Raw genomic sequence first — 26,933 nt, forward strand, 5'->3', positions numbered from 1 at the left:
CTCATCCAAAGTCATGGTTTACACGGCCTTCTCTTTCTCAATGGGGCGCATTCTCTCTGGACAGCCACTGTAATGGCCGCAGGTTCTCTTGCCTCTAAGTCTCTCCTGCTCTGTCTATTTACTGTCCATCCTGTTAACCTCTGATGGGTCCTAGTGTTTCTTGTGTCTCCATTTTGTCCTTTTCAGAATGTCATGTGGTTATAGTTGGATCAAAGAGGATGTGGCTCTTTTTTCAAAGATGGATTTCCTTCACTTACAGTGTGCAGTTGAGTGTTCTCTATTTCTTCTTGGGTTCAACAGCTCATACCCTTTTGCAGTGGATATTCCCATGTCTGGCTCACCGAGAGTTCATCTATCCACGGCCCACAGAAGGACATCTGGGTGCATTCAAAGCTTTTCAGTTATGTATAAAGCCGCTGTAAGCGGCTCCATGTAGGTTTTGTTCATGGCGGATGCAGCATTAAATGTTTTCAGTTCACTGGGGTAAGCATCAAGGAGCTGGATAGCTGGGATATGTGGGAAGGGGGCGATGAGCTTTGTAGGGAACTGGAAACTGCCTTCCAAAGTGGCTGTGCCACTCCTGTGTCAGTGAGCTGGGCTTGCTGCCATCCCAGAATCTCACCAGACCTCGACACCGTCAGTGGATGTGGCTTTAAGAACTGTGGTGGTACCCGGTTGCCTTGGTGAACCCGTCAGCGACAAGGGAGATTGAAACTGACGGTGCGCACTTTCCTAGCTGCCCAGAACTTTCGCTCACATTTGAATTAAGCGGCTCCTGATGTTGAACTTAAAGAGTTCTTTGTATGTGTTGGACAATAGCTCTTTATTAGATGTATCTTCTGCATATGTCTCCTCCTGGTCTACACTTGGTCTTCTTGTATTTTCTCAGAGGCTTTTCAATTTTAATGCTGTCCCACTTACAAAGTTTTTTCCCCTTAGGTTTTTGCTCTGTTGCTGTATCTAGAACACCGCTGCCTTGCTCAAGGCGACTGACCTGTCTTTTTTCTTACGTTACATCGAGAAGATCGTGAGTTTGAGCTTTACATTAGGTCTCTAAGGTTGTGACCTGTTTTAAGTTAATTGCTGAGTAATGAGTGAAATCCGTGTCTAGATTCTTTTTCCTGTATGTGAAGTCCAGCCGCTCCAGCATTGTTTGTAGAAATGACTGACTTTTGTCTTTGCTCCATTGACATCGATGTAGTTCTTCTTCTTGATGTTCTCTTCCATTCATTTCTAATGTTTTTCCTCATCGATATCATAGCGTCTTTATTATTGTAGCCTTGCAGCCAGTGCTGGACCCTACTAGGGCCAGCCTCCAATTCTGTTCTTCTTTAATCCTAGGTCTTTAATTTTTCCACAAAAACTTCAGAAGTCTGTGGGTGTACACAGAATATCTTTCTAGGGTTGTATAAAGCCCTCGATCTAGCGGTGAGGAATGAACGTTTTCTTGTTTGTAATCACGGAGCACCTCTTTCATATTTCTTGATTCTTCCGTATTTTCAGGAGTGTTTGAGTTTCCCCAGTCAGGCTCATGATTTCACCTTAGGATGCTGCGTGAGTGGTGATGGTCCTTTAATGTCATGCCCCGTGTGTTTGTTCTTCGTGCACAGACCAGGAACTGGTTTTTGGGCATTAGTTTTTTGACATGCCACCTTACCACCACCATTTCTGTTTCTTCCTTCAGATTCTGTTCCAAAGAAACCACGTCGTCTGTGAGCAGCGATGGCTTTGATTTCCCTTTCCCACTTTTCATTCCTTTCCTTACCCCCCGCCCCCTTGCCTTAGCTAGGTTTCCAGCACATACACACACTCACACACGCACAGCACATGCACGCACACGCAAACACACACAAAGTAGTGGCGGGACATTCATAAGTTGCTCCCAACCTTCACAGGAAGCCCTCTCAATATGAATACAGTGTTAACTGTGGTTTATTATTTTTTTAAAATAGGGTTTCTTTATCAGGGCAAGAAAACTCTCTTCTGTTCCCAGTTTGCTGAGAGATGCTTTTGTTTATCGTTAACAGGTGCTGAGTATTTATCAAATATTCCCCACACTGATCAGTATACATTTCTTATTAAGGTGATATGGTGGATTATATTCATGATTTTTGGCAGTTAAATCAGCCTTCCATGCTATGGGAAGTCTCATTTGATTGAAGTATATGTTTCTTAGAGGTTGTTGGATTCGGCTTATTAATATTTTGTTATCTATGTGCATGAGAGATACTTGGCTGCAGCTGTCTTTTCTGATAATGTCCTTGTTTGATTTTGATATTAGGGCAAGGGACAATAAGAAATATTTTTCCTTTCACTTCACATTCTGAAAAGAACCAGAGGAGATAGATTTCTTCTATAAACAGTGGAATTAGCCAGTGAACCCATCTAAGCTGGCTGTTTTTGTTTTTGTTTTTGTTTTTTTTTCATTTTGCAAGCTGATTTTTTTTTTAAAAAATTCAATTTCTTGACAGATGAAGGTTCATTCATGTTGTGTATTTTCTTGTACATGACTTTGACTCGTTGTATCTTTTGAAGAATCAGTGCATTTTGCACAGTTTATCAAATTTGTGGGCATACAGCTGTTTACAGTATTTCCGTTTTCAGTCTACAACGTGATCTATCGGTAATCCTTTCTGATCTTCCTAACTCGGGTCTTTTCCTTTTGCCTTTCCTACCTGGCTCTATGGCTACTGGTGTTGCCTTTGCAAAGAACCAGCTTTGGGGTTTTATTAATTTTTCTCATGTTGGCTTCCTGTTTCCGATTGAACAGACGTATGATCTAATTTTTATTATCCCTTCCTTTCTGCTTTTTAGATTGATATTTAATTATTTTTCTAAGCCACATTCAGTGTTATAAATGCTCTGCAGATGATCCTCTCTGCTGTGCCTTAAGCATTCTGTCTTGTGTTTCCATCTCTCTTTAGCTCAAAACAGTTGTAAATTCCTCTTGTGGCTTCCTTTTGGACCCATGTGTTATTCGGTAAAGTGTTGTTTAATCTCCAAGCATTAAGGATCTTCTGGGACCTCTTTGTTATTGATTTTTGGTTTAATTCTGGACTGGTTTGGGAACAGACACGATAGAATTTATATTATTTCAGATGTGTCAGGATGTGTTTTAAGGTCCCAAATGTGACCTTGTGCCTGATGATGTGAGTGGAAACAGCCTGAAATCTCTTCATCTGGTGCAACCGGTCCACAGCAGTCCACTGCGCCCAGCTGAAGGATGGCGCCATTAAATTTGACTGTGTCCTCGCGTGTTTCTCCAGAGGAATCGGATATTTGTGGGAGTCGGATGTTAAAGTTTCCAACTGGAACTGTGGTTTGCTGCTGCTGCTGCTGTTGCTGCTGCTGTTGCTGCTGCTGCTGCTGCTGCTGCTGGTGCTGCTGCTGGTGCTCCTGCTGTTGCTGCTGCTGTTGCTGCTGCTGCTGCTGCTCCTGCTGGTGCTGCTGCTGTTGCTGCTGCTGGTGCTGCTGCTGCTGCTGCTGCTGCTGCTCCTGCTGCTGCTGCTGCTGCTCCTGCTGCTGCTGCTGCTGCTCCTGCTGCTGCTGCTGCTGCTGCTGCTGGTGCTGGTGCTGCTGCTGCTGCTCCTGCTGCTGCTCCTGCTGCTGCTGCTGCTGGTGCTGCTGCTGGTGCTTGTCCACCATGCATTTTGATGCTGTGTTATTAGGCACTCACTCCCTAATGGCCGTCAGTCTATGTCCTCTTGGATACCGAGACTTGACTGACATGTCACACCCCTCCCCCTTTTTTCCGGAGCTGGGGACCGAACCCAGGGCCTTGCGCTTGCTAGGCAAGCGCTCTACCACCGAGCCAAATCCCCAACCCCGTCACACTCCTTTTTATCCCTGATAACATCCCTCCTTGATCTAGAACCTTCATTAGTCACCCCTGCTTTCTTGGATTGCTATTAGCAGGGTGTGCCCCCCACCTTTTGTCCTCTTTAAATCTGCTTCCAAAGCTTAGTTGAAGCAATCGTGTGACTGGTAATGGAGAGAGTCCTTCCTAGCGTACACTCAGAACTCTGGATGCCCCAGGAGCAACCAGGGCTCTAATGTTTGACAGTATAACGCCCATACTTTGGGAAACGCAGATCCATGGCTTCATGTTACCAGAGTCAGCGTCAGAAGCCTTGGGTCAAACATGGAAGTCTCAATGGGCCTTGCAGGAGTAAAGGTGCTTCTTCCCAGGGAAGTGTGCAGAAAGGCCTGGGCTTGCTCAGGTCTTTGTGGCCAGAACCCAGGTATGGCTTGGAGACCTCTGTTCACATCTGAGGTCTCGCCGCCTTAGCACTGGGTCCTGTAAGACTAGAATCATTGCTGAGAGTCTCTTGTTTAAGGCTTAAGGACAAAAAGCCCCAAGCTGAGGGCCTTAGAGAATCCCTGGGAACAGCGATGGTGGGATGGATGTGTCCTATCCCCTTAAAACATGAGGAAAAGAATTTGCACAGTGTTTAAGGAAGTTTCCACTCCCTTCTAAGCAAGATACAGCTCTTCTCTGCCTCTGGTCCACACCAGAGTCACGGACCAGTTGTTCAGAGAGAACATGGGTTGAAAGATGGGTTAACCCCACTTCTGGAAAGCTGGAGAAAATCTGCGTCACGCATACACATCTGGAGGCCCAGTGTGCTTCTAGAAGGTGCATCGTAAGCCTTTGACACTTCAGTGTTAGCAGTCAAATGTCACTTGGAACCCAGTCCTGCCAAAAAGGCCACAGGTCAACCTCCTCTCCCCATTCCTCACTGGTAATGGGAGCCTACAGCTCGTTCCCACTGATTGGACCCTCGGTGTGAGGTGATGGGCGTGAAAGACGATGGAGAGGGAGCGAGAACCTGGGGTGAGTGACAGAGCTGGTGGGATGCCATGAGTTTGGAAACTGAGGCTGCATGCCATTGAGGATGAGGGCCTTCCAGGGCAGGGCTGATGAGGCCTCAGCAAATGTCTCTGCCCCCTCCATTCCATGCCAGGAGGCCTCAGCCATCTGAAGCTGCTCGAAGAAGCTCCTCAGACTCAATGCGGTAGACTGTGGGTAGATGCCATGCCCCCAGTGGAGCAGGCAGCCCAGTGCAAGCCACATGCACAGACATCGGGGCCAAGTACCAGAGGCCACCAGTCACCCCTCTGTCTCCCCCAGCCAAGGACAGGGGCCCTCAGTGGAACCCTTAGCCTCATCATCACCTTCCAGATCCAGAGAAATCTCCCACGGGACAGAAGCCCATCCCGATGCCCACCCCAGCGAAGTTGAAATATGTGAAGCAATGGTGTCTTACTGTGGCGACTTTTGCTCCCACACCTCCAAATGTGTCATCACACAGCCCTCGAGACTGCTCGAAACTGACTTACCTGTAAGAGAGAACACAGAAGGGTGGCAGCCACATTCCCCCCGGGACCGGCACAGCCTCTGGAGTTGAGTTGGTGCAGCCCTTTGCATCCAAGCTAAGAGGGGTCCAACGGAGGTCTCCCCAATCAGGGCAGGGGCCATGCAGTGGCTGCTATGTGTTTCTCTAAGTCTTGACCAAGTCAACAGCCCAAGAAAAATGTCACGAGACACAGAGGCAGGGTCCAAGAAGAGGCTCTCCCCAGGAATATGGGGCAATAGTCATTGGTTAGAGGGACCCAAACTGTCATAGCAGGGAGGCGTTTCTGGAGAGATAAGAGGTGGGATTGCCTCTGGTTTGATTCTTTTTTGGGAGGGAATATCATATATATATATATATATATATATATATATATATATATATGTATGGAACAGGCCATTGGTGAGTTTTAAACAATCCTCTGCATAACTGCAAGCCAGAAGGAATGAACAACGCTAGGTAGGATCTGTTGAAAGATGACCCTTGCCCCACTGTTCACTTGCACAAGAAGGAGTCTCAGGTCATCCTGTGCTAGGCTTACCTTTGTCTATGTGTTTCCCTTGTTCGAGGTTCCCAGAATGGACTTCATAGCTCTCCAGCTCAGAGAGTATATCGGGATGTGACACAAGACAGAGCTCCACAGTGACACCTCTCCCCAGGATCCAAACATGCCTGGTGCACACTGGGAGACTTTAGTCAACTGTATTCCTTCTGTTATTCTGGTGCTTGTGTGTGTATGTGTGCTTGTGTGTATGTGAAGAAATGACCCTCTTTTGTTGTCACAAGCCCTGAGAGCAGGTAGAGCAAGTTCTCTGTCCATTGTCCGAGTGACGACGACTCATTTTAAGTCAACATGCGACCTGCAGTTTGGGAATGCCACCTGTCGTTCAGGGACACAGAGTCAAAACCTTAAGCCAAATGTCCCCAATTCCAGATGGTGGCTCTGGTGCACAGTCACCTAGATTTAATAACTTTCCCACGACCTGCTGATGTCCCTCCTACAGCACTCGGGTTTAGACCGTGTTCTTTCCTGAATGCCTTCTTACACAGTTGATAATAAGCATGATACTAAGTATGAGTCTCTTTCCACCACTTCCCGGCCATCCTGCCATTGTCCTTGACTCACCTGATGCAGTATCTACCTGGTTCTCATACCAGCTACACGAGAGTCTCTTTTGGGGCTGCTCTGCTCCCCAGCTCCCTAGCAAATCCATCAGCAAGTCCCGTTTATCTTACTTCTTAGAATTCTCCGCAATGGACTGCACCTCCCAACTGTGAGGATGGTTGCCCACTAATCACCTCAGACCATGAGATATAGCTGTGGAAGACACCACAGAAGATGGAAGAAGGAACCCAGGTCCCTCTGCATCTCGGGAAGCCACTGCACCAGTTCTGTGCCAAACGCCTCCTGACTTCTTAAGGGTGAGCCCAATGAACTATGTGCATAATTTTGTTAAGGAAGGGGAAGTTTGACTAAGCACAGCCAAACTTGACTCACCTAGGCAAGAAGGGGATCTGATCCACAAATAGGAACCCTCTGCCAAGACATGCACACTGGCTTCTTGATTAATGTGACTGGAGGCCTAAGACAGGAGGGATGGAAAACGCCTCAGGTGAGATTGAACCAGGGGGATGGGCGACCTTGAGCCTCAAACGGTGCAGCGATTAGCACTGTGCCCACCACATAGATACTGTCCATGCAGCTGGGCGCATGGAGAGGTGCAGACACTGGACCAGGCAGTTGTGCTGGCTTAAATAAGAATGGTCCCCATAGGCTCACATAAATTCGAATGTTTGGTGATCAGGAAGTGGCACTACTGAGAAGAATTTGAAGGTGTGGCCTTGTTGGAGGAAGTGTGTCAATAGGGGCAGGCTTTGGGGTTTCCAAAGTCCAAGCCAGTCCCAGTGTCTGTTCCTGTTGCCTGTGGGTCCAGATGTAGAAGTCTCGGCTCCTTCCCCAGCACCATGTCTGCCTGGATGCTGTCATGTTTCCCACCATGATGATAATGGACTGAACTTCTGAAACTGTAAGCCAGCCTGGGTTAAATGCTTTCTTTTGTAAGAGTTGCTGTGCTTGCGGTGTTTCCTCACAGCACTAGAACATGGACTAAGATAGCAGGTCAGAGAGTGGAGCTTTCAAACCCAGGAAGAAGTCTGGCTCCAGAGTCCTTCCCTCAGACTGATAACCTCCTGGAAGATTTTTTTTTCTTCCCCCTTTCAGAGCCTGGGTGATGGCTGAGCACACCTGATAACTTGAGTCCAAGCCCCAGAACTCACCGTGGGAGGAGAGAAAAAGCTGTCAAAATCGATGCTCTGGCATCCATGTGAGAGCCACAATGACAGCCCCCACCCACTGATAATAGTAACATTTTAAAGGACTAACAATTGAATGTTTTACGTGTAACAATGTTTTTTTTTTTTAAGTGCTAATTCTATTGAAAGGTGACTCTCATCTACAAGACGGAAGTCCTAATGGGACCAACTCTTAAGTTTGTTTTCATTGTGGTGTGGTGAGGTCCTCCGAGTGGGCCCTCAATGTCCATCACCTGTTGCTGCTTGTGAGACAGTTGGCTGTCCGTCTGTGCCCCCATGCTGTCTTGTGTCAGTGGCAGCATCAGTCATGGAAAGAGAGGAAGACGCAGACCTTTGCCAGAGAGGATCTTGGGTGAAACCTTTTGAAGAAATGGAAGTGGAATCCTGCAAGTGCAGCATAGGTGTTAGACCCCAGAGAAACCTGCCTCGGTCTTCAAGTGATCTTCTGTGCGAGGGCCCCTGGGCCTTCTCCAGGCTGCTGCTGACCTCTGCTGGTCATAATGGGAATCGGCGCACATCTAGCAGAGCAGAGAGTTAGAAGCCCGAGAAAGATAGGGTTCTTGGGGGCTGTCTGGATACCTTCTTAGGGAACTTGGCCCTTTCAGCTCCTAACATCCTAGCATGAGGGACAATGGCATGAGTTGTCAGGGGCTGAAGGAAGAGACCACTTTATGTAAGGTCTGATTCCAGGAACTACAGTGACAGGACCAGGATGAAGAGGAGGAAACTGGAGGGAGGGTTAGACCGAAGGTAGGAGGAAGAAGGTCTAAGTGAGACACCCAAAGCGCTTCACTATTAGCTTTAACATCAGCCTCAACACCAGAGCAATGGTCGCTAATCACATCTTCAGAATCTGCCACTCAGAATGGCAAAGCGACTTCCTTCCCATCTGTCAAGTGAAACTGCCTGGATGGATTTGTGCCTTTAACATTCATTATACGTGTGACCTTGGAAGGGCTACCAGTTACTTCTTGAGGGATCACTTATCCAGTGCACATTTGGGGTACTCCACCTGGTAGCTGTGAATTAGGACTGTAGGACCCCAGGTAGGTGGACTGAGGCATACTCCAACATCAGCACCAGGATTTCACAAAACCATCAGCAGACGAGGGATGCCAAGACCAGACTCCCCACTGCTCCTGACCTGAAGCCCACCTGGCTGCTTCCCATCGGACAAGTGGCCTTGGTCTTTGAGGGCTAATAGTGGTTGTCTGCCTCTGAAGTGATCACTATAATCTGGGAGAGCTCTGAGCCCAGCCTTCTCCTCTCTGGGAGCCACTTCTCCCTGGAGCTTTCTTCCTCTCTTGGGTACGTCTCTCTTGCTTTGAGCTGAACCAAGATGGGTGAGAACAGAGAGCTCTCTTTCCAGAGTCCCGGGCTGGCTTACTAGAATCAATATGTTCCACAAATACTTATGGAATTCCTGTTCTGAGCCCACCATCCAGGCTGACAGTCAGGAGGACAAAACTGATGATCTGGTAGCTTTGGCAAAGCTTCTGTTCATCTAGAAAAGGGCAGGTAGGGGCTGGAAGGAACTATACCAACAAGAGAGGAAATATTATGTTAAATAGTGTGAAGGTTGGGGGGCAGTAAAATGTGTTGGGGAGAGAGGTGAGGAGTCAACCTTCCCAAGAGAGGGATAAGGACATTTGTGGAGTGTCAAGGAGGGCATGGTGGACAGAGCAAAATAGATAAGATGTAGAAAGGAGGTGCTGGGTTATGCGGGTGTCGTGGATAGCATGGGGCTGTGGCTTTTACTCTGAATAAGGGAGAAAGCAGCAGAGGGGTCCCGGGCAGAGGTGTGCATGGTCAGCCTTACCTAGAAGGCACGTCTTTGTCTACTGACTGAAGTTAGACTTCCACCAAGCTTCTTAGGACCGTGGACCACAGTCCCACACGGAATCTTACGGGTGAATGAAGGAGTCTTGAGCAATGTGTCAATGTATAAAAGTTTCTGTGCACATAATGACTGGAGAGTAACTGGGAAGCAAACGCACAATGGATCTGCCTGCTTCCAGCAGGCCTTGCCCATGCGTGCTGCAGGAGGAAATTCTGCAGAAGCCTGTGTTCTAGATACACGCGTGTGCCGTGCGTGTTGCATAATGCTTGTGGTTACTGCCTGCTGTGAACTGCAGTTTTTATTTTTTATACACGGTTTCTGCTGCACAGAAACAAAACTGTTTAATTACAGGAAAAAAAAGACTTAATGCTTTCCTACTGTCATTCCTCAGCATCTAAGTTTCAAATTAGTATATTTTGGACCATACTGTGTTAGAACACTTGATTTTAAAACTTGCTGTTTGAGTAGCTGACTTGAGCATCATAAAAAAAATCATTCAGTGAATTTTGGCTTAAGCTTAGGAGAGAATTTCCAACAGCTTCTGACATGGCCTTAACTATACCACTATACACATGTTTGTGCTGGGTGGTGTTTTCGACACTCATGTTACAGAATAAGAAGTACCTGTCAAATCTCTAAGATGCTCTATGTTTTGACTCTTGAGCCATGATCCAATTCTTTAGGTAAAAATAATCATGCCCATCTCATGAGTACAAAACCTTGACTTCCTTTTTAATAAATAGTAAAGTGAAATTTATACCAGAGAGCTGCTTTAAAAGAAGTTTATGACTGCCAGTAAGTGATTTTATAGTGAGACTGTGGAAATCTCGGGTGAAGGGAGTCGCACTTGACACAGTTAAAAGAAGCCAGGAAGCTCCAGGCTGAAAGAGAACGGGGTGGGGTTTAGGGGAGGGAGTGTGAGAAGCTCCTATAGCAATCCAGGGGGAAAGCCGGTGGGTGTGTGCACTGGGCTGGCTGATTCTGGGTGAGAAACCTTGCTGGAAGCTGAGGGCCTGAGAGGAAGAGATGGCTCTTGAATGTCACAGCTGGGCTGCTGCTTCCTGAGAGAACAATGACTCTTTGCACTAACTATGTATGGGCAGGATGTAGCTGGGAAGTGTGTAAGGTGTGAGCAGTGTGGCCGTGCATGTGCCCTTTACTTTAAGGGGTTCTGGTTCACTGTGTTTTAATAACTGCTCATCCCACTGTGTGTATATGTGGTGGCTGGATGTGAGCAGCTGGCTACGGCCCACATGGAGGACTTACAGCTGGGACAGCCTGATGTGCCATCCTGGCTCTGTCCCTTTAAGCCACACAGCCCCAGATGGGTCAGGATGGGGGCTGGGGGGAGTCAAGAATGTGTGCAGAACTAAGACTCTGGGAAAACATGCCCCACTATCTGTCTCCTAAAAATGCTCTCTCTTCTCGACCAAGCTCTTTGGAGGAGAAGCACTTTGTCCTCCCTAACATATGGGGATATTCCTAAGACAGAAATCACTCACTTGAAAATCTGGGGTGTGGATGTAACCATCTCATCGTGACCCCATAACCACTGCTGAGAAGTCATGACCACATCAGGGGAGTGTTGGGGACAGTCCTTCCAAGTTGAGAAGCTGGGGATAACCCTTCCAGTTCTGGGAGGGTTCAGGCTACAAGGAAGCAGGTGGCTGTGTTCAGGGATCTTCCAGGTGCTGACAAGGACATTAGTCTGTTTGGATAGAGGTCAAGGGGTCACTTCTGAAGAGGGCCACTTCTGTTGTAGCTAGGAATCTTGAAATATCAATGTTAATAAGTCTTCCAGATCCACTTATGGAAGAAGGAGGAAGAGGAAGAGGAGGAGGAAGAGGAGGAGCAGAGGAGGAGGAGGAGCAGGAGGAAGAAGAGGAAGTCACTGTTGCCGAAGCAGACCAGAAAGGTGAAGCAACATGTTTAAGGCCTCACAACATATTATACAGCTGGAATTACAAGCAGGTGGTCTGACAATCTGGTTTGTGACTAACAGGTGACTGGCTAGTCCTGAAGTTCCTAACAGATATGTCTGAGAATGCTATAAGCTATTATATGTTCAATACACACACACACACACACACACACACACACACACACACAGTGCATACACATATACACAAAGCACACATACATGCATACATACATAAATACACACATAAACATACACATACATATAAACATGTACACACAGCACATGCATACACATACATAATACAAACACACATATAAACATGCATGTGCACACACACAGCAATACATACATATAAATACACATAAACATACACACACATATAAACATGCATGTGCACACACACACACTCTCACACACAGGTTTCCCCTCAGTATCCACGGTAGGCAAGGCATGGTATTCACACATGACCTAGGTTACTTGTCACTCAGCATAGAACAGACATGCTCATTGTTTATGAGATGCTGACACTATAGCGGCCTCTGCATTGGCTGATCTGTCTAAATCTCTCCCTGAGATCCAAACGCTCTCTCCCGATACCTGACTATGGAGCCTGGCGTCTTTGGGCTTCCCTGACAGACTCAGATACATTCTCATTTCCTTGTCTACATAACATCTGTGAGGCTAATTGTGTTCTATTCCCAGTGCAGAGGTGGCTCGTAGCTCTTTTCAGGCTAGAATTAGTCTGCTCAGGTCTGCCATGTCCTCTTTGAACACCAGGTGGCGCCCCACACCGCCCCAGGTTCATAGCTTCCTGACCTGTTGGTAACTCCCCACAGCCAGGGTGCCTTTTCTGACTTCATATGGAAATGGTTCCACAGAATTCACGAATTCACTCAGGAAGAGGGAACAGAGTAGACTTCTCCAGATTGGATCCAGGCACCATCCCCAAGCAACTCCCATCCCACACCAAGGACATTGTGGAGGGCTGTGCAGGAACTCGTGATGTGGCTGCTTTGTTCGTTGACCCACCGAATCGGTATGACTGCTATCTGACATCAGTCACTCAGTCCACATTTGTTGACAAGGAGTTTTGGAAAGGCCTGCCGGAGGCCACAGAACTGTGTAGTGCTGAGACGGGATTCTAACACGGGCCTGCTTGATTTCGTCCTTTGTACCCAGGTGTCTGCTCCAGTGACCATCTCCTCATCTGAAGGGAAGGCAGGCAGCATTGAACCCTGAAGCACAGAGTGGCACCAGACCGCGTGGAACACTGCAGGGTCCTCACCACCAAGAGCCTGCTCCAGCTACCCTGTGTAATCAGAGCCCATGAAGCTCAGCCCGGATCTTGAATGCAGGAAGATAATAGCATCTATGGGGGATGATTCTGCTTGTTCTATCTGGGAGGCACAGCCTTCTCTTTGGCTCTGGGGCTGCTTCTGAGAAGCCTCACACACTGTCGAAAGGAGCACAGGTGGACACAGCCATCATAGAGAAGTACATGAAGGCTCCATCAAGACCTGAAGGTTCATTTACCACAGGATCCAGCTACCCCACTACAAGTTGTGTCCTGAGGAAAGTCCGCCACAGAGCCAAGCACTTGAGGATGACCGCGCTCATTTCCACTCTATAGGAGCTAAGATATGTTACCAGCCCGGGTGCCTGTCAACACATAGGTGGTAAATGCAGCACGGTGCATGTATGTAATGATGAATTTCTCAGTCACAGACAGGCATGAGATTATCTCACTCGAGCACAGGGGTAGAGCTGGAGGTGGAGTTCACTGTAGAACCTCTGCCATTGCCTCCATGAGCCTGCACAGGTGAGCAAGGGCAGTGTAAGAATATGCAGCTTGCCTTTGCTCACCAGGGCAGACCAAAAGGAGGAGGCCCATCAACCTGAGTGGAGAGGAGCAGTTACTGAAGGCAGGAGCAGGTACATGAACAGAGGGTTAACTGGACCACACATCCATGTGCTAAAGCGCCACACTGAGTCATATCCAGAGAGTCTTATTAAAAGCTTTGAAGAAGGGAATGTCAGAGATCAGTCACTAAGGCCTGATGACCGTTATTGGGTCATGGGGTTCTGTGTAGGGACAGCAGCCCTATCCTCAGCATCTCCCCAGTGCACGCTGTGTGGTAGGGCCTTGAGCTCCCCCAGATGTTTTAGTTCTCTCTCCTGGGAGCTCCAACCTCACTGCACATGAGGAAGCTGCTTAGCCAGTTTACTGGTCAGCTGGAACCGGAGCCTGCTGCAGACTATGGTGCTTTTATATCAAGCTACCTGCTTTTCTCATAGGAGAGAAGCTCACAGAGTGTAGTCAACTGACCATAGTCACACAGTGGCCACTGACAAGCTACTCACTATTCATCCATCCATCATCCATGCATGCATCACATCCCTCCCTCCCTCCATCCATCCGTCCATCCATCCATCATATCCATCCATCCAACCATGCATGCATCCATCCATCACATCCCTCCCTCTCCCTTCCCTCCCTCCATCCATCATCCATCCATCCATCCATTCATCCATCATATCCATCAACCATGCATGCATCCATCCATCCATTCATCCATCATCCCTCCCTCCCTCCATCCATCCATCGTCCATCCACCATATCAATCCATCTATCCATCCATCCATCCATCCATCATCCATCCATCCATCCACCCACCCACCCATCCATCTATCCATCCATCTATCCATCCATCATCCATCCATCCATCCATCCATCCATCACATCCATCCATCCATCCATCCAACTATTCTTCCATCCATCCATCCATCCATCCATCATCCATCCATCCATCACATCCATCATCCATCCATCCATCATCCATCCATCCATCCATCACATCCATCATCCATCCATCCATCCATCATCCATCCATCCATCACATCCATCATCCATCTATCCATCACATCCATCCATCCATCACATCCATCCATCATCCATCCATCCATCACATCCATCCATCACATCCATCCATCATCCATCCATCCATCACATCCATCCATCCATCCATGCATCATCCATCCATCACATCCATCCATCCATCCTTCCATCCATCTATCCATCCATCCATCATCCATCCATCCATCCATGCATCATCCATCCATCCATCCATCACATCCATCATCCATCCATCCATCCATCATCCATCCACCCACCCACCCATTCATCCATCCATCCATCATCCATCCATCCATCCATCCATCCATCTATCCATCCATCCATCCATCTATCCATCCATCCATGCATCATCCATCCATCCATCCATCCATCCATCCATCCATCCATCCATCACATCCATCCATGTTTGAGCCTAACTCAGTGTCCCATCCTCTAACCTGTACTGTTAGCTGCTATCTATTGCTTGTGCCCTAACACAAACAGGGAAATGAGGCAACCTTGAGGGATGCTCTTGGCTAACCCTAGCACCAACCATAGTGGCTTCCTCCATTCTCAACTTGTGGACCTGTGAAATGTGGGTGAGGCTGGACTTAGGAATGACATTTTAAGCCAGTCTTGCAGTCTTACCCCCCTGCTTCCTTACCACACTCCCTTCCATACCAAGAAGCTGTGTTTGTCCCTTCAGAGTACTGGCATTTTTCATGATAGTCCCCTTGCCCTTGGGATGTGCCTTCCCTCTCCCATGATCCTATTCATACTCCATGCTTGCCCCTCTGATTGAAACCCTCTTGTCTCTTTCTAGACCATGTCTCGTCTCTGTTTCAAAACTGACAGTGCCTCCAAGTTATTCATCAGGGCAACTTTCATCCACCTCGTCTAAGTCCCAGTGGCCTCTCAGTTCCAGTCATGAACTTATACCCCAGATTTCCATGGGCCTCTTTTTGCTTCTGCTCTTTCACTCTGGCATATGGTCCTCTCCTCTGCATACTGAGTGAACTCCTGTTTGAAAGACTGAGTCTAAATGTCTCTGCCTTACTGAGTCTTCCTTGCTTCCCTGACCTGGGCTGAATGGAGATACTGGGGCCATAAATCTAGTCCATGAATAATATTACTTACTGAACTTAAGAGGGGAGCAAGAACATATTGATGAGCACTCATGGCACTCATTCATCTATCCATCCATCCATCCATCCATCCATCCACCTACCCATCCATCTACCATCTATCCATCCACCCACCCACCCACCCATTCATCCATCCATCCATCCATCCATCCACCTACCCATCCATCTACCATCTATCCATCCACCCACCCACCCACCCATTCATCCATCCACCCACCCACCCATTCATCCATCCACCCACTCAGCCTCCCACCTACACATCTATCTATCCATCTACCCACCCTCCCACCCATCCATCCATCCATCTAGCCAGCCAGTCACTCATGTATCCGTCCATCCATCCATCCATCCATCCATCCATCCATCCATCCATTCACCTATCCACTATCCACCTATCCTCTACCTATCCATTCAACACCTGCTCATATATCCATCGAGTCCCTCTAGTCTAGCAGCTACTGGAATGGCACGTCTTGCAAGCCTTTTTGTCTGCAATGATGAGTTTCCTATTAGGGGTGACATTATCTAAATTATTCCTGTTCCCTAGAGCTGGCAACCTGACAGAGTCTCATGGACTCTTTCAAGGTCTTTGTATAGAATACCAGCTACCCTGGCTCCTGGCTCTCAACTCCTTCCTGGGTCCAGACAGGGCATCATCCAAAACTATTAGCATTCGAAAACCTCACCCTTGGCTCCACCCCTGTTAGGAAGAGCAAATCCAGGGCATTGGGGTGGCTGTATGAGGTGGGGTCATCTGCTTCTAGATAGAGTTTCTGTTGTTGTCTGAATGGTCTTGGATAGAAGGAATCCAGCAAAGGAGCTTGCTCAGTGATGAAACAAAAATTTATTTTGTTCAGGGCCAATGACAGCTACATCCCAACTACCTTATTTGAAGGCCACTGATGATGAGTGGAGGGTAGATAAATGACAGAGATTTAGCTCCCATTATTGCTAACTCTAGATAAAACCAGAAACAAAGCACAGAGTCAGGACCACAGCCTATATCACCCCCAGGGAGGATGCAGATACTATTTCCCTGTCCATGCCATTCTATGCCACCAGCTCCTAAGCTCTCATGTCTCAGACATACTCTAACATCCTAGCTGCAAGAGAGGCTGTCAAGAAATGACTGCCTGCGAGGGAGGCTGGTAAAAAAAAATACCTTGCCTCCTAGGCTAGGCTACTCAAGAGGCCAGCAGGTGCTCTGCAGCAGTCACTGGAGTGTCCCTCAAACCCATATGTCACTATATACAATATCTGTGACTACCTTACTGCAGTGACCACCCAGCCTAAGGCTCTCTAGATCCAGTGTTTCCTTCTTCCTGGACAACAACTGGGAACTGAGGCTAGAGGATAATTTCCCTGGGGCTTTAGGAAAAAGGACACCTTGCAGTGCCATCCTCACTTACTGCTAGATACATACTCTAGGGTTTAGATGTGTCTTTCAAATCTCACATGTTGGAAATTTAATCCCCAAATCTCTATGGGCTCTTGGGGGCAGGGTCTTTGAGGATAATTAGGGTTAGATAAAGTCATTAAGGTGGGGTTCCCATGACAAGGGAAGCTGGATGAGAACAGGAATAGGAACCTGACATGAATGAAACACTTGCTGTGTCTTCATGTGGTGCCTTCCACGGTTAAGATGCACCAGGAGTTTCCTTGCCAGATCCAGCACCAGGCTCTCAGACACCCCAACCTTCAGAGCCACCAACCAAATATACTTCTGTAAGTACAAATACCCAGGAGGTGGGAGTCCATTACAGCAGTTACTGATGACTGTAGCAGGGACATGCCTAATCAGAGGTAATGTCCCTGCAGTCTGGGAAGTATGGAATTCTTGTAAAGTACATCTTGAAATAGTTCGTCCACCCAACCATGCCCCATAGCAGCTCTAATAGACAGAGTTAGTTGTTGCCTAGCGTGCCTGTCTAGAGCAGCGATGTTGGCTGCCCAGGCTGTTGTGGAATGAAGATGGGCTAGCCTCCAGCCACCCCGTAGGAAAGCTAGCATACTGTCAGAAATCCAAGGACATGGAAAGCCAAGGGATGGGACTGGATTTCAATCCCTGAACCAGGCAGCCATGGAGTCTTGGACAGAGGACGATGCCCTGAGCCTCAGTTTCCCGCTTTGCAGAGGCAGAGGTTACAGGAGGTGCTGGATGGGGGCATGCTAAGCCTGTCAGCTGCATATGTAGCTATTTCCTCAGGAGCCACGGGGCAGCCACATTCCACCTCTGTTCACACATTCCTGTGCCCTCCAAGTCTATACCACAGCCTCATGGTCCCAGAGAGACTGCTCCAACTCCGGACACCATTAAGGCACCACTCACACACTGGCTGCTTTGTGCCGAGCTGGGAATGTCTGTCCCCCTCCTAGGCTGCTCTGTTCGTCCTTAGTGACAGAGCTCATACATGTCATGGTGCAGAGGCTGTGGATGCCATCACTTCTGCTTGGGTAGCACTTCTTAACACAGTTCCTGTCTAGCATGCTCCATTTCATTACCATGTCTCACTGCCTTCCAAACCCTGGGTGTTCTCCGACGTCATTGTGATGGGAGACAAATCCAGACACTCTATTACTTTGGGGTTTGATCTAAAGCTTGGGATTTAGGGGTGTGGTGGTGGATAATAGCTTTATATTCTTTCTGAGACACCACGTACGGGACCCAGGTTCTTGTGCATAGCAGGCCTGTGCTCCGTCTCTGAGTTCCACTCCCAGCTCTGGTCTTGCGTTCTGAGCAGAGTGGTCGTGTGCATGTTTGGAATGTTGAGTAAAAGTGAGATCTAACACATGCCCACCACCCTGTCCCAGATCCACAGGCTGAAGCTGGGCATGCCAGGTGAGAACGGAGGGAGCTCGGTGGCAGGAGTGGAGAGCACTCTGGAATTTTCATCTTCCTTGCATGGAAAGTGCTTCCCCAGGTCCTAGCCCCAGGACTGGGAGGCCATGAACAGAAAGAATGACCCCTGATGGGGAGGCAGGCACCTCACATGACATCCAGGGAGCCAGAGATGCAGTGTGGCCATAGCCCTGATGCTTGCAGACAGAGCCCTTATGGACCTGATATTTTTGGGCCATGTGACCATGTGGACAGGGCATGCACCCTGTTAGGGAGCCTGTTAGGGAGCTGAGGAGCCCGGACCAGTGTCAGGGCTGAGTCTGTGCCCCCTGTACTTCTCTGATCTACAGTGTAAGGGATCCTCAGTCTCCTGGGACCAGGTACACCCTGAAGAAGGGGAGCAGGCCTGAGGAGTTTAGGGGGAAGTCCCTCCCACCAACCCACGAAAGCAGCTGCTGGGAATAGGAGGGCCAGTAGAAAAGAGGACGAAGGGTGGTGGGTAGGGGAGCAGAGATGTTTACGAAAGCCAAAAGCACCAGCACAAGGGCCTCTGATGCCCTCTGGGGCCCAGCGCTGGGGTGGCCGTGCGCCATGCTATATATAATATATATATTATATATATATAGTATATATAATAGCACAGCCTATTCTGGCCAAAGGAAGCTGCCACAATGCCAACCAAGCCGTAACTTGTGCCTGCTCTGCCAACTGCCACCCTCTGAGGGTCAGTGAGGGAGAGCGAGTGAGGAATCAGGCAGCAGCTCTTGTCCTACCCTGTTGTCCCTTCCCCAGAAGCTGGGACCAGAGCCAGGGTAGAGTTCAGGGCAGGGTGCACATTTTGAGTATAGATGAAGCCGAAGCTGAAATTATTATTGAAAAATGCAAAACTATTTTTGGAACGACAGCTGCAGTTGCTGAAAACCCAGGACAGCGGAGGACATTAAGATGGTCATAAAACATAGAGGGAGGGATATAACGGAGGGAGGGGAACACGAAGTCATCCTAGTCCAAATGGTAAGTGGGCAGCCTTCTGTTTCACATATGTGCTGTTGGTTTCTGGCTACCCTTTCCTGCACTGGACCCTCAGTGCCACAAAATCAGGGACTTTCTGCTGCAAGTGCTTTCAGGGTCCCCAGCACCTAGAACTTGCCTCAGACAGCCAGTAGATTTTGAATGTGTGAAGGAAAACACATAAGCCTAAGATGGGTTGTCAATAGGTACGACCTATGTTTTCCTTAAGTTCTTTGACTATTACGTAGTATTTGGAGACTGCATTAGACTTGCTTAAGCAGCCCAGAAAGCAAGAAGAACCAAGGGACTGATCACAATGTTGGGTGATTTTTGTTCTGGGCTGCTGTTTCTAGAACCTGGGTCATGGAAATAGGCACATGCTTCAAGGAATCAGCCCCTCGAGACTGATGTGTAGTGAAAGCCGGCCAGGCTCAGGAGAGCTGAAATCAGGCTCAGAGCCCTTGGTGGGAGTCTTTTAATGCCAAGAACCTGTGGCATTTGATCTGTGTTAATCCGGAAGCCGCCAGAAGGTGGTGCTCTCTTCCCTGTTTGGAAGATCCTTGCAGCGTTGGTCCAGAGTTCAGCTCTCTTGGCAGCTTCAGAGCAGTTTCAAGGTTCAGTCTTTCTTCTGTATTTGAGGAGAAGGCCAGGGAAGAAGCGGAGTGGGCTGGATTCCAGGGAGGAGGTGAAGCGCCTGGGCTGGGGAGGTGTGGCTCCCTGGCAAAGCACGGAGGCCTGGTTTAATTCTCACCATCACTGATTTAAAAACAACAAACATTTTCTCTTCTGGTCCTAGGCGCTGCGGGAGCCTTGGCTTACCGTGCAGACATGGCCAAGTCCAAGAACCACACCACACACAACCAGTCCCTCAACTGGCACAGAAATGGCATCAAGAAACCCTGGTCACAAAGATACGAATCTCTTAAAGGGGTCGACCCCCAAGTTTCTGAGGAACATGCGCTTTGCCAAGAAGCACAACAAGAAAGGCCTGAGGAAGACGCAGGCCAACAATGCCAAGGCAGTGAGTGCACGCGCAGAGGCCATCAAGGCCCTCGTGAAGCCTCAGGCTGTCAAGCCCAAGATGCCAAAGGGCCCCAGCCACAGACTCAGCCGTCTGGCTTTCAGCGCTCACCCCAAGCTTGGGAAGAAGATTCGAAGCTACACGGCCAAGGGTCGTAGGCTCTGCCAACCAAAGCCCAAGGTTCAAACCAAGGCAGAGGCCAAAGCTCCAGCTAAGGCCCAGGCTTCAGCTCCAGCCCAGGCTCCCAAGGGTGCCCAGGCCCCTGTGAAGGCCCCACAGAAAAGGCTCCTGTCAGTGTGAAGACAGATGGACTGCTTTGACACACCTACCTACACACTATTGCAGATGACCAGCGTCCTATGCTGTTTTTACAAATAAACTTGAGACAAGATCTGTTAGAAAAAAAAAACCAACAACAAACAAATAAACACTCCAAATTAACAACAGCAAAAATGAAAGAAAACAAAACAAAACAAAACAAAACAAAAAAACCAAAATTGCCGTTTGACCAATCCATTGACTCCCAGTGTTGGGGATCAGGAGTCTGAAGCAGGAATGTTGTCAGGGCAGGTGACGATTCTTGGCGTGATGCTGTCGTCCCTTCAGTCCCTGTGTCCATCTTCTCCACGGTCCCACGTCCTCCCTTCTTGCCACAGTTGCCACTCATCAGATTAGGGCTCACCTTCATCCAGCATGAGTGCATCCTGAGATTCCAAATCAGTCACATTTGCAACTCTCTACTTCCCGACAGGGTTACATTTTGGGGGTCCTGAGTAGACATGACTTGGGGACAATGAGGAACAGCCTTGGGGAAAACCTCCAGTTTTCTCTCAGAGAGATTCCACATCTGGAGGAGAATCAATCATATAGCTGCTTGGCAGGGACCTGGGATGGGAGTTAGGACTCGCCTGAGTCCCCTGGCTTAGGAACATAGTAGGGACAGGGGCTGCCATCTTGTTTGTATTTCCCCATGAGTGGCCTATCAGGAGCCTAGTGTGTGTCCAGTGGACTCTGAAGTTCATGACAAGGAGGGAGGGGTAAGTGTCACTGGTCAGCGTGCTGAACCCACGGCTGCTGGCCAGGTGGCTGGTGGCCTCCTTAAACCATGCTGGGCAGCAGCCCATCTCTGTCTACTCCCCAGCACCATCGCAGTTCACTTGGCAAAGGGAGGCAGAGCAGAAGGATGCAGGAAGTAGACTGTAGAGGTTGCTGGCCCTCTGGGTCCACGTTCATGCTCTACCTCTGAGTTTTAAATGACTTGAGAGGGTTAGAGACATTTCTTGGAGAGCCAGCAAACGGAAGTGAATTTGCATGTCCAAATGGATCCTGGGAAGTTTGTGGCAAACTCCAAGGGGAGGTGGGAGTGAGCTGGGGCGGGGGTTGAATTCTTGATGGTTTTAGTACTAGTAAGAATTATTTGATTTATTTCTCTGGCCATTCTATTTGCTTTGGGTATGATAAGAGAGAATTCATTGGCTCACAGAACTAGGCAGTCCAGGCTTCAGAGCGGTTTGATCGGGACTTTGACATCCTTCTGTGATGATTATATTGATTATTTTTTTCCCCCACCGTCACCCATGGGAGAGCAACCTGCTCTCAGCAGGTCTAGCTTTCATTGCCTTTCCATAGATGCCTTTCAAGAGAGAAGAAAGCTTTTTTTTTTTTCTACAAAGAACAAGCCAGATTTTGGAGCTTAAATCTCATTGAGTTGATTTAGGCAATGAATATCCTTTCTGCAGTCATGATCAATGCCAAAGGAAAACAGTCCACCAGGGTCCAGAGCCTACTCATGGAGCCATCCATGGGCGGGACCACTTAGAACAGCCCCTGTAGGATGGGGAAGGGTAGTGTGGCTGTCCAAAGATGCTAATTTCAATGGAGCTCAGAGCTTTAAATGCCAGCTAAGAAGCAGACCCCGTGTAAACACGGGTGTGTTGGCTCCACCTTAGAGAGGAATACACAGAGGCCCAGAGACCTCAGCTCACAACACCTTGCTGAAGCTGTGGAAAATTTGGCTGCTTGGCTACTGTGCCCTCTGCATGGAACTTCTGGTTCCATGATCCCTCTTCCTCCATGTTCCCCCCAGACTTCCCTCATTCCTCCTCCCCATAAGATCATAAATGAGGCCCCAGACAGAAGTTCGAAGATTTACAAGTAAAAAGAGGGCAGAAGCCAATATTAATGGTGTGTCGCTAAGAGCATACAGAAGTCTCTCATCTTGTCAGTACCACCCCCCAACACTCTTCTTGGAGATCCCTCAGCAAACTCACGGCCGCATGGTCTGTACTCACAGGGTGAGCAACTGAGAAGTAAGGGGATCATATGCAACGTGATCTCATGGTCTCTCAGAGCCTGGGAGGATTGCCTGGTGTGCTGCCTGTGGCTCGTGTTCACTGTGCTCAGCGCTGGGACCAGACTTGGCTGACCCCCCTCAGCCTCATGGTTGGCTGTGAGCTTAGTGGTTCTCGTCAGAGTCTAACAGGTGACCTGATATGTATGGCTGACCTGTGGCCACCAATGAGGGGAGGGGCTGGGACTCTGATGGGGCAGCTGGGGTTTTGAGCATCTGGCCACTTGGCTAAGTCACAGGGTCCATGATCTGAGTCAGGCAGTAAACGCCTCCAGCAGCCTGTCCCTGGCATGCTACTCCTGGTCAGGGCACTGGGATGGGATTTGCAGAGGAGGCTGTCTCCTTCTACTTTGAAGGATGAGCTATGGGTGTCCTTGGGGACAGAGTAGATGCAAGTAACTGTCGCTGCCCACAGAAGCACTCATCGATTTTGTCATCCACCCTTGTTGTCAGCAGCTATTAATTGAATACCTACTGTGTGCCGGGTACTGAGGCTGCAAAGAGGGAAAGAACAGTTTCTCTGTCCTGGTAAAACTGCTTTGTGATGTCTCAGTAGTATGAGGCAGGGCAGACATCGTGTCAGACAGAGGGGGACACAGGCTCAGCCAAAAGACAGCACAGGGCTGAGATCACACAAATTGGGTGACATTACTAGAATTAGAACTTCAACTGTCAGTTCTGGGCCACTTTGCCCTGGAGGCCAAGGAGACATAAGAGAGAGGATGTCACCATCCCATTACCGAGTCCTCTTTCTTTTCCTTTCTCCAATACACAGCAGACAGCTCACTCTTCTATGAATATACAGTGTGGTGGGATGGTGGGGACACTGTGTGGGACCTGGGGCCCTGCTACACTCAGGGACTGGGGTCCTCAGGGAAAGGGCTTGCATGTGTGTGTCCCTGCACTGTGGGGCCCGTAACCAGGCAGCACTGAATGGTCCTGTTTTGTCTGTGATTGTGCCGGATGTTTACATCACTTGTAATGAGACAAATTGGGACAAATTGCCAAGGACACTTATGTAAATGAGGCCAGCAGAGATGCTTGCCGGCCCAAGTACGCTTTGCTTTTCTTTTCCTTTCTCCCCAGGGCCCAGCCAAGAAGGAAGAACTTTATATTCTAGAGACCCTCTCCTCCTGCCATTTCCTGCCCAGAAAACTGATTCACTCTGCATTCCCCAGAGTGTGCACACAAGTTAGTTGCTCAGGGAATCAAAGCAAGGATTCTTCACTCGGTTGAACTTAGGGAGTGGGGCCACAAAGGTTAGCACAACTTTCCTTTAGGACCTCTCGGAGTCTGGGATAGGTAGGTTAATGAGCCTACCACTCTTGTGGCTTAGAGGCCCATGGAAGCAGGGTCTTCTACAGAAGCTAGTCTAGCATTGGAGAAGCCAGGTCAAGCATTGTCTCCAGAAGGGTTAGGAGCCCCTCTGGTTCACACAATCTGGAGACTGTGGAGGTTACAGGGCCTGGACAGGAAGGGAGCACCCCATTGGGCATGTGGCATCGTGAGGGCCAAGGTGTTTAGTAGGCCTGGGGTGCCAGCTTCTGACCTTGGTCTTTTGTCCCACTCCCCTTGACCTGCTGGCCTCCAAAGGACCAACTCATGAAGGTCTAGCTCTGGCTATACCAACTCATGAAGGCCTATTGTGTGGCTCTGGCTATATCAACTCATTAAGGCCTACTGTGTGGCTCTGGCTATATCATCTTTCTGCCTGTGGTATCCTTACTCCCTGGACACTGTTGTGGAAACAGTGGCCCAGGCAGGGTGTTGATTCTTAGAAGTCTTTATCCCGCTTCTTGTCTTCCCTCTGTGACACACACAGGCCTGGGGCCTTCTTAGAGACCAGAAGGACCGTGTTCTTAACGGAGACGAAAGATAAGAGTCAGCTACGGTGCCAGGCATGGTGGTATACACCTGTACTTTCAGCACTCAGAAACAGGGTAGGAGGACCAGGAGTCCAAGACCAGCTTGGGTTACATGAGACCTAGTTTCTAAAGAGAAAGAAAGAGGGAGAGAGAAAAGAAAGAAAGAGAAAAGAGATTCAAAGCTATAACTCTATAGATGAGGATGACCAGATGACCAAAGAGTCAGTCAGGGGTGTCTGGTGGGCGTGAGACACCCGGAAAGGTGGACTCTAAGGGTACTTCACACATACAGTGGCGTGAGGGATAGGAAGTCAGGGAACTGTGAATAGGGATATAGAAACGTGCTCAGATCAGAGGGTACAGCATAGGCGAAGACTTGGAGGCCAGAGAAAACAGTCTGGTTTAAGATGCTGGGTGAAGGCATAGCCTGACTTAGGGGGAGTGTGAAGACAAAGCAGGTCCCACTGAACACCAGACAGGGCATCTACAACAGATGATGGTGTGGAGAGGGCACCGACCCCTACTGATTTCACACAGAGACGGGTGGGACTGTCTCTCTTACTCAGACCTTGTGGAGGAGTGCTGGAGAGCATACAGTGGGAGAAAGGAGGTGTGGCGCGCGCGTGTGTGTGCGTGTGTGTGTGTGTGTGTGTGTGTGTGTGTGTGTGTGTAGGGAGCAGCATCTTCCTTTATTCTGAGTATGACCACAAAGTCACCTGGACTTATTTCGTTTAAATTATCAAATTGAGAAAGCAGCTGGTGGTGGGAGCATGGTGCTGGGAGCACAGTGGTGGGAGCACGGCGCTGGGAGCATTCTGTAGCTGGAGACTTGCCTCTGCCCTTCCCGTGCCAGGGCTCTTCCACCATTGTTATCTGGCCTACTCTGTCACTTCAGTTTGACCACTCAGTACTCCGATGGCACCCTGTCAAGATCTGCTCCCTCTAGCAGCTCCATCATGCCCTGTGCTCCTGCTGATTGACATCTCTCCTTCCTGTTCCTGCCAGCTGGAACCATTACAAAGCTCAGCTCTATGGAGGCGGGGCTCAGCTCCGTGGAGGCGGGACTCAGCTCCGTGGAGGCGGGGCTCAGCTCCGTGGAGGGGGGCCTTGTCTCCACTGCTACTGACTCCCAGTCCCTCCGTGCCTGCCAAGGATTTGAAGAGAGTATCGTAAATACATGAAAGGACCGTAAAGAGTGTTGGATGCTTCCCAAACTACCCTACAGAATCCTACATATTGTCCTTTTGGGGGTAGGGCTCAGAAAAGTAAGTGGCTCATTCAGACTTCCCTAGCCAGCCATTGGCAGAACCAGGTTCAAGCACAGACCTCAAGCTGTCCACGGCTTCTGTCCCTGTCCTTAAACACCTCAGCCCTGTTTCTTTTAGGCCCGAGGAGGCTCTTAGAGCTTTTGGAATTAAAAATAATGATGCAACAAGCCCGGCGAGGATGGTATGCAGCAGGTACTTGCGCGGTGCAGCGGCATGGAAGGGCTATGCCACCTCGGAGCTCAGCATGGCCACAGATGGACACTAAGGTCCCCCAGGCAGGCTGAGTAGCTCAACCTTACGTGTGCGGGGCAAGATCTGGATTCAAGGATGGCCTTTGGGTTTGGAGCCCGATCTTCTCTGTTGTCACAGCAGACAGAGGGCACCAGGTGACTAGAAAGTCTCCCTTTGTGATGGATGCCTTATAAGCTGGTAGAAAATCCCAGGCCACTGGGATTCTCTGCGCCAGGATCTCACACGATCCAGGCTGGGACGGCAGTGGGTCTTTTTCTAGGACAGGCAATTAATCAGGAGTATTAATGAAAACGCCAGCTCCACAATTGCAGAAACTTAAGTAATTTATTGGGAATTGAGCTCAGGTCATTAAAATGCCATTATAGGCTTGTCAGCGAAGCACCGTGTGCTTGCGCCGAGGAGCCATGCTGGAATGCAACTCTTTAGTGTTCTCTGAACAGACGAAGCCTGGTGTCCTGCGGGTAAGGGCAGCTCACCACTCTTTGTGCCCAGGCTGGGGCCCAGGGGCTTTCTTTCCTCTGGGAAGCACCCATTACCCCAGGTACTGACACAATCAACAGAGACGAAAGCCCTGACATTGTGGCGCTTAGAAACTTCCAGAAAAAACACATATGGCATGGATATGACCAGCAGAGCACCTCATGCAACCAGGCCAGAAAGTCAAGCTCTGGTTGATGATGCATGGAAGGCTTCCTGGAGGAAGATGACTGAAGAAGTCAGTTCTCTGAGGGTCAGTGTCCAACATCATATTCAATGGGGGCAAGAGCCTATGGGGGGGGGATACCGATTCTTTCTGGATTGGGGGTGTGAAAAGTGTCAATGATTTTATGTTTAAGTACATATAGACACACACAGTGTAAG

At 49.0% G+C, this 26,933-nt stretch overlaps 1 protein-coding gene and 1 pseudogene across 4 annotated transcripts in view; one reads left to right on the plus strand and one right to left on the minus strand.

Annotated features, from left to right (window-relative positions):
* The window catches only part of Kcnip1 (potassium voltage-gated channel interacting protein 1), a 369,154-nt gene that overhangs the window by 83,490 nt on the left and 258,731 nt on the right, over positions 1–26,933 (minus strand).
* On the plus strand, positions 20,129–20,805 carry LOC134480771 (large ribosomal subunit protein eL29-like; annotated as a pseudogene).

Source organism: Rattus norvegicus, chromosome 10 (assembly GCF_021556685.1).
Source record: "Rattus norvegicus strain SHRSP/BbbUtx chromosome 10, alternate assembly SHRSP_T2T, whole genome shotgun sequence".
NCBI lineage: Eukaryota > Metazoa > Chordata > Mammalia > Rodentia > Muridae > Rattus > Rattus norvegicus.